Raw genomic sequence first — 7086 nt, forward strand, 5'->3', positions numbered from 1 at the left:
AAGAATAACAACCATCCAAAAGGAAACTTTTGAAGATGATGAATATGTTCCCTTTCTTGGTTGTGGTGATGGATTCATGGATGTATTTCAAAGCTTATTAAGCAGCCTGCTTTAAACAAGTGCAGTTTAGTATATGCCAGTTATACCTCAATAAAGCTGTTAAGGTTGGTTTTGGAATTTCTGACAATTATAAGTCAAGAAAATTTTTTAATTGGTTTAGAATTTGAAAACAAAATTTTATATTGTTGACAATATGATTAGGATTTACCAGTCTCTTAGGTTTTTTAAGTAAATATAATATAAACAAAAATACTAAAAGACTTAATAATAGCAATAGAACAATAAAAATTTTCTAAGACAATCTAGGATACTCTGTGCACAATCTCTTCTAAGGATACTGGTGACCTTGTTCACCAAGATTTGAAACCAAGAAGCTGTAATAGAAAAAAAGCTGTGACAGAGAGAATAAGCATATTTTAATTACATGTAAATAAGAACTTTGGCTATATATATCATAAACAAAGTTAATAAATAGCACATTAAAATTGTTACTGTACAGAGAACAAGGAGTAAATTTCTTATAAATTTATAAGAAGAGGCAAACAACCCCATGGTAAAATAGGCAAAAGGTATTAAGAAAATTTCAGAGAAGGGCAAATCCAAGTGCCCAAAACCATATGAAAAGATACTCAAACTTTAAGCATCAGAGAAATGGAAATTAAAGTAATTATTAATTTATATTTATCAGAAAAAATTGAAAAAAATAGTAACACCTATTGTTAGAGTACTTTCATATAATGTTAGTGGCATTATATGAAATCCAGTCTTTTTGGAAAGCAAGGTAGTAACATCAAATAAAATTAAATATTTATACATGTATTTACATTTTATAAGAGATAACCTATATAATTGTTTAACTCAACAGTCCCCATTCTGGGATTCCATCTAGAAGAAAAGCACCAATATAAGCTGTTTAATGCAGAATTTTTCATAATGTCATAAAACTGGAAACAGTCAAAACATAACGGTACATCTACACCCTAGAACAGTATGCAGCAGTAATTAAAGAGAATGAACTACCGCTGTGATTTCCAAAAATATTATTGATTTAGAAAGGCAAAATGAAAAAAAGTGTTGTATCAGTCAGGACTCAACTAGAGAAACAAAGCCAGTAGGGACATATATTAGGGGATTTATTGCAGGAATTGGCTTACACAACTGTGGGAGCTGGCTAGGGAAGTACAAAATCCATAGGGCAGACCATCAGGAAAGGAAGGCTGGAAATCTATGGCACGGGTTGAAGCTGCAGTCCACAGGTAAAGTTTCTTCAAAAAGCTCTGCTCTTAAGGCCTTTCAACTAATTGGATAAGTTCCATTCAATTATCTTGGACGTAACCTAAAGTCACTGGTTATAGATTTTAATTACATTTACAAAATATACCTGAACAACAACACCTACATTAGTGTTTAATGGGATAACCAAGTTGACACATATAACTGACTATCACATGTCTAATATTTCATTTCTGAAAAACAAATGAGAAAAATTCCTGTATATTTCTGTGTGTATATAAATATGTATATATGCAAATATCTCTACATTTGTGAATACATGTATAAAACCTATGTGTTGTGCATATAGTTGAGCATGGAGAAAAAATGTTAAACAGTTACCTGAGTAGGTCAGATAGGATGATGTAGATGGAGAAGCAGGAGAAAGGGAGGAGAGTGTAGGCTAAAAAAAAAAAAAAAAAAAAAAAAACAAAGAATAAAAAAGACTACAATATAAAAAATATAAAATCCAGGATATATATCTATTATCATATTTATGAATTTATATTAAAATTATCTATATGCATATAAATATATAGACATTTTAAAACTATAATATATAAATATTTAGCAAGTAGTCAATAGATAAAAAAGTATTTATTTTTTTTTAATTTTCTAAAATATCATATTAAAAAGAAAACCACAGGCCCAAAATGGCACCACTTGTGTTAAAACCTATGATACCAAATCCAGATTTAATACCTGATCTAATTGCAGTTTCAGCGTCTCCCAGAAACATAATCTTAATCAACCAGTCTGGAATTTTCTGGTCATGTATCAGTAAGGTAATCATTGTGTAGGCCCTCTCCATCCCCATAGAAAGGAGAGGCAATCTGCATGATAAAAATGCTTCTACTCTCTTATCCCAAAGAGAAGATGTCTGGACCCCCAAACAATCCTTTCTTTTGTTAATAGTTCCTTGTCCCACCTTTCTTCCTATAAAAACCTTCCATTTTGTATGACCCCCTCAGAGCATCCTTCTAGTTGCTGGATGGGATGCAGCCCCATTCATGAATCGCTTAATAAATCCAATTAGATCTTCAAAATTACCTGGTTGGATTTTGTTTTTTAATAATCATAATCAAAACAAAGTGGAAATATTCTTGTTAAATATTTTGAAATACAAACAATATCTGTATTAGTTTCCTAGGAACAAATTACCATAAATTGGATAGCTTAAAAGATAGACATCTATTCTCTCATTGTTCTGGAGGCCAGAAGTCTGAAATCAAGGCATTAACAGGGCCATGTTCCCTTTGAAAGCTCTGGAGAAGAATCTTCCCTTGCCTATTCCTGGCTTCTGGTGGTGTTACTGAACATAAAGAAAACAGAAAGAGTTCATCCACCTGGCGCTAGCAGAGTCAAACACTAAACACCAAGAGTTGCAGTGGAGAAAAATTAGCTATTTTATTATTAATGGTGCCACCCAGGAGAACAAAAAGCTAATGTTTAAAAGCTGGAACGTCCCAATCCAGGGTTCAGAGTGGGTTTTTAAGGGTTTAGGGGGAACAGGTATGCAGAAGCATTGGTGAGGCAAGTTTTAATTGGAGGACCTTGGCGCTTGGCCATTAATGGTAAGGGGCATTGTATCTTCCCAAACAACTGACCCTTTACTTTTGAAAGGGTTCCGTTGTTCAAGTTCCTGTGATGTCCTTGTCCTTTGGTTCTGTAGTGGCCAGGGGATGAGACTTTGGTTTCCAGTGCAGGTAGGGGTCAAATATTTCTCCTCTGCATGACTTGCAGTTTTGGTCTGTTGGCTCTGAAAAGCAACTCAGTATATTCTGAGCTGGTTCTGCAGTTATAGTGCTGGCCAGCATTTCTTGGCATTCCTTGACTTATGTGTCATCACTCCAGTTTTTGCTTTCATCTTCATTCACATGGCTGTCTTTTCTCTGTGTGGATGTGTATGTCTCCAAATTTCTCCCTCTTTATAAGGACAACAGTCATTGGATTTATGGCCCACCCTAATCCAGGATGACTTCACCTTAACTTGATTACATCTGCTAAGGTCACATTCACATTTGCCAAAAGTTAAGACTTTAATAACACATCTTTTAGGGGAACACAATTCAACCCACTACAGTATCCAACTTATAATCGAATAAAGCATTTCTATCAAAAGGCGATAACAATGATGCCACATTTATTGCAATTATTTAACACTACTCTGGAAGTACAAACCAATACAATAAAATACAAAACAAGAGAAATTACTGGAAAGGCAAAAACAAAATCAACATTATGTGCAGAAATCCAAAGGAAATGTGTTGATATACAACTGAGTCTATAAGTTTGAAATGGTGACACAAAATAATTAAATACAAATTAATAGTCTTCTTAAATAGTAACAATAATAATAGGAAACACCATAGAAAAATAAGTAGGTATCGAGAGATTACTGAGCATTTAGCTTTGTCCTTCAAGAAATGAGATGTGTGAGATGACTCAATTATTAAGAAGGATTTTCTGGCGCGGTACCCTCGGCGGTCCCCTGGATCTGTCTCTTGCTCCTACAGTGTTTGGATGGAACAGACCCAGGGGTACCCCTTCTCCCAGCCCCCCACAACCCTTCAATATATTTTCCGGTCACAACCTTTGAAACCTCTCAGCCATCCTTGGCCTCTGAGTCCAGCCAACACCGTATTTTGAGCTTAACTACTTATTGCCGAATTAACCATGAGCTTTCAAATCTGTCAGAATTACTTCACCGAGGTGGAAGCTGCCATCAACCTCCTGGTCAACCTGCATTTGTGGTCCTCCTACACCTACCTCTATCTGGGCTTCTATTTTGACCACAACAATGTGGCTCTGGAAGACATGGGCCACTCATTCCACGGGTTGATCGAGGAGAAATGCGAAGGCGTAAATTGTCTCTTAAGGATGCAAAACCAGCGTGGCAGCCATGCCCTCTTCCAGAACTTGCAGAAGTCTTCCCAGGATGAGTGAGGTAAAACTCGGGATGCCATGGAAGCTGCCATGATCATGGAGAAGAATCTGAACCAAGTCCTTGCGGATCTGCTTGCCCTCGCAGACCTCCATCATTTTCTCTTTTTCTATCACTCAGCTCTGTGACTTCCTGGAGAGCCATTTCCTAGATGAAGAGGTGAAACTCCTCAAGAAGATGGGCAACCACCTGATTAACTCGTTCAGGCTGGCCTAGGTGAGTATCTCTTCAAAAGGCTCGCCCTCAAGCATGACTAGGAGCCTTGGAGTCCAGAGGCTTTTGAGGGGCCCCTCTGCATCCCCCTGGTGTTGGCCTTGTGCCTGACCCTCTCCCTGCAACCACTAGGCAGCCTTCTAACTCCTCTGGAGCCCTCTCCCATGCCTTGGACCAAATTGAAACAATAAAGTTTTTTGCAGCAAAAAGAAAAAATTATATATATGATTTTTCTGGAATCCCAGGGGTCCAGGCACATTTGCCCTGCTTTACCGTGATGCTGTGGCCTGCTTGCTTGCCAAAGTTATCTTTGATTCTCTCTGTTCTCCTCACCGACAGCAAGAAACACAACTGAGTGACCTATAATTCTCTTTTCTCTGATCACACTTGTTGGTTCCAAAGTAGTTTGTAGGCTGCAGCCCAACATCCCTGTATGCGTTCACTTGTGGCTAAACCACTAAAGAAGCTGGGTTGCTAGTTGTTTATTAGGGAAGGTCACTTTCTAAGCAGAAGCCAAGAGCTATATTAAATGTAGATTGTCTTAAATGAACTGTGGCGTTTTGCCAACTGTTTCCTCCTGTTTTTAATTTGGCTTTACCTCTAGCTGCATAATGATGGGGAGAAATGACAGAAGGATATGACAGTGGGTGAAAGACAAAGATAACTGCAGATTTTGAGCCAGTGGTGGGAAAAATAGTATTGGGGAGCAAAACAACAACAAAAAAACTTTAGTAGAGTAGGCTAAGGATAGATGCGAATAAAGTTTTCAAAAAGATAGCTTCTAGAAAACATTAAAGAAAATACTTTCTAAGAATTTTCACCAATGAAACATTCAGAGCACTTTTTCTTTCTTTCTTTCTTTCTTTTTTTATTTTTTGGTTTATTTAAAGCTTAATTTTTAAAAATCTATGCAGGGCAATTTCTATTTTGAGGTAAACTCCTCTTTTTTGTATAGTGTTCTACAGCCTGCCAACAGAGCCTTTCATGCAGATGGTCGCATTTGATCTAAATGAGATTGCAAATATATTGGCTGACCAAACACTAAACTGGGATAAGTTTTATGCTAAATGGGAGAAAGGAAATGGAAATTTTTTTAGAAAACAAAACTCTAAGCCAAATACAGCAAAGATTAAATCCACAGAAACATTGTTTTAAATATTTATGGGTAATCCATGAATAATCCTCGGAAATAGATATTGCTGATGCAAATCTGATGAAAAAAATTTGGATAAATTTTTCCAGCACATATGGCAATAAAGAAGAGTAAAACACAGTGCTATTGTTATCAGGGCCATAATTTAAAAAACTGGGAGGAAACTGAGTGTCATTGGTTATAGAAATAACCCTCAGTAATGACCACATTTCTCTGATTTTTAAAAGTAGGAGACAGTTAAAAATAAGGAGAAAACTCCATTGTACTCTAAATGCTTACCATGATACTTCTTGTTTGGATTGAAGTTGCTTGAGCTTTTTGCTCTTTCTCAGTAAATATTAACAAGAGACAGGTCCTGCATAGATTTAAATTTAAGTAGGACCTTTTCACCTCTGTAACAGTGTTTTTTATTTACTCTACTCTTGTGGTTATAGAATGTAAATATTCTCTTAACTTCTCTTCCTTATCATTTTAAAATAACCAACAGAAAGCTTGAGAATTAAGCAGGATTCTTTCCCTTCAAAGCTTCTTTTCGAATTCTAATACGGCATCTAATTTCTTTTCATTTTAGTAAAGACCAAAATCAACAATTTTAAGTTAAATTTTTTATTTCTTCACAAGGAAAAAGTATTAACTACTAATACCTACAAATGCAATCATTGCTGATGACTAGGTTTTAAAAATATATACTTTTTAGTTTTGTTTGTTTCTTCACAAAAGTAACCTACACACACAAGTGTCTCAACTATCTAGGTTGTGTTCATACCTTAGTCATTCAGTCTATTCGTATGTGAATTGTTGAAAATTGTTACCCTAGGTTAGAGAAGGAAAATAAAACTAACTTTTAACTTTGAGACTATGAATCCCTCTGAATTTTTTTATGCAAAGTACTATGTTCAAGTTCATGTGTGCATTTCTTCTGAGAGATTTCAAAGTTTCTAGCACATTCCAAGGAACCAAGATCCTATAAAGATTTGTAATAATTACTGAAAAACTATAGACTTTTATATTGAATTCCATAGACTTTCTTAATGGGCTACATCAGTGCTTCACAAATTTTAATTTGCACAGAAATCATATGGGGATCCTGTTTAAAATGCTGATTATAATTCAGAAAGTCTAGAGTGGGGTCTGAGATTCTGCATTTCTAACAAATTCCAAAGTGACCTTGCTGCTGCTGGTCCATGGAACACACTTTGAGTAATAGCAAAAAAATATAACATGCCTGAAGAGGAAGACCTTATGCAGAGTTCAGAAAATTTTACCCAATCAGAAGGTTCTAATACTGTACTTTATTTGTCAATATGTCCTAATGCTTAACAAAGGTAGGAGAGTAAACACATACCAGCATTACTTTTGCCATACTTGGAACTGTTAAAAAAACAAAATTCAACCAAGTAATTTTGAAGATTTAATTGGTTTGATTAAGCAATTCGTAAATGGG

General features: G+C 35.6%; 1 pseudogene; it reads left to right on the top strand.

Moving 5' to 3' along the window:
* The first annotated feature begins 4008 nt into the window (after window positions 1–4008).
* LOC102886624 lies at window positions 4009–4533 on the top strand (annotated as a pseudogene).
* Window positions 4534–7086: the final 2553 nt, after the last annotated feature.

Source organism: Pteropus alecto, unplaced genomic scaffold, assembly GCF_000325575.1.
Source record: "Pteropus alecto unplaced genomic scaffold, ASM32557v1 scaffold210, whole genome shotgun sequence".
Classification (NCBI taxonomy): domain Eukaryota; kingdom Metazoa; phylum Chordata; class Mammalia; order Chiroptera; family Pteropodidae; genus Pteropus; species Pteropus alecto.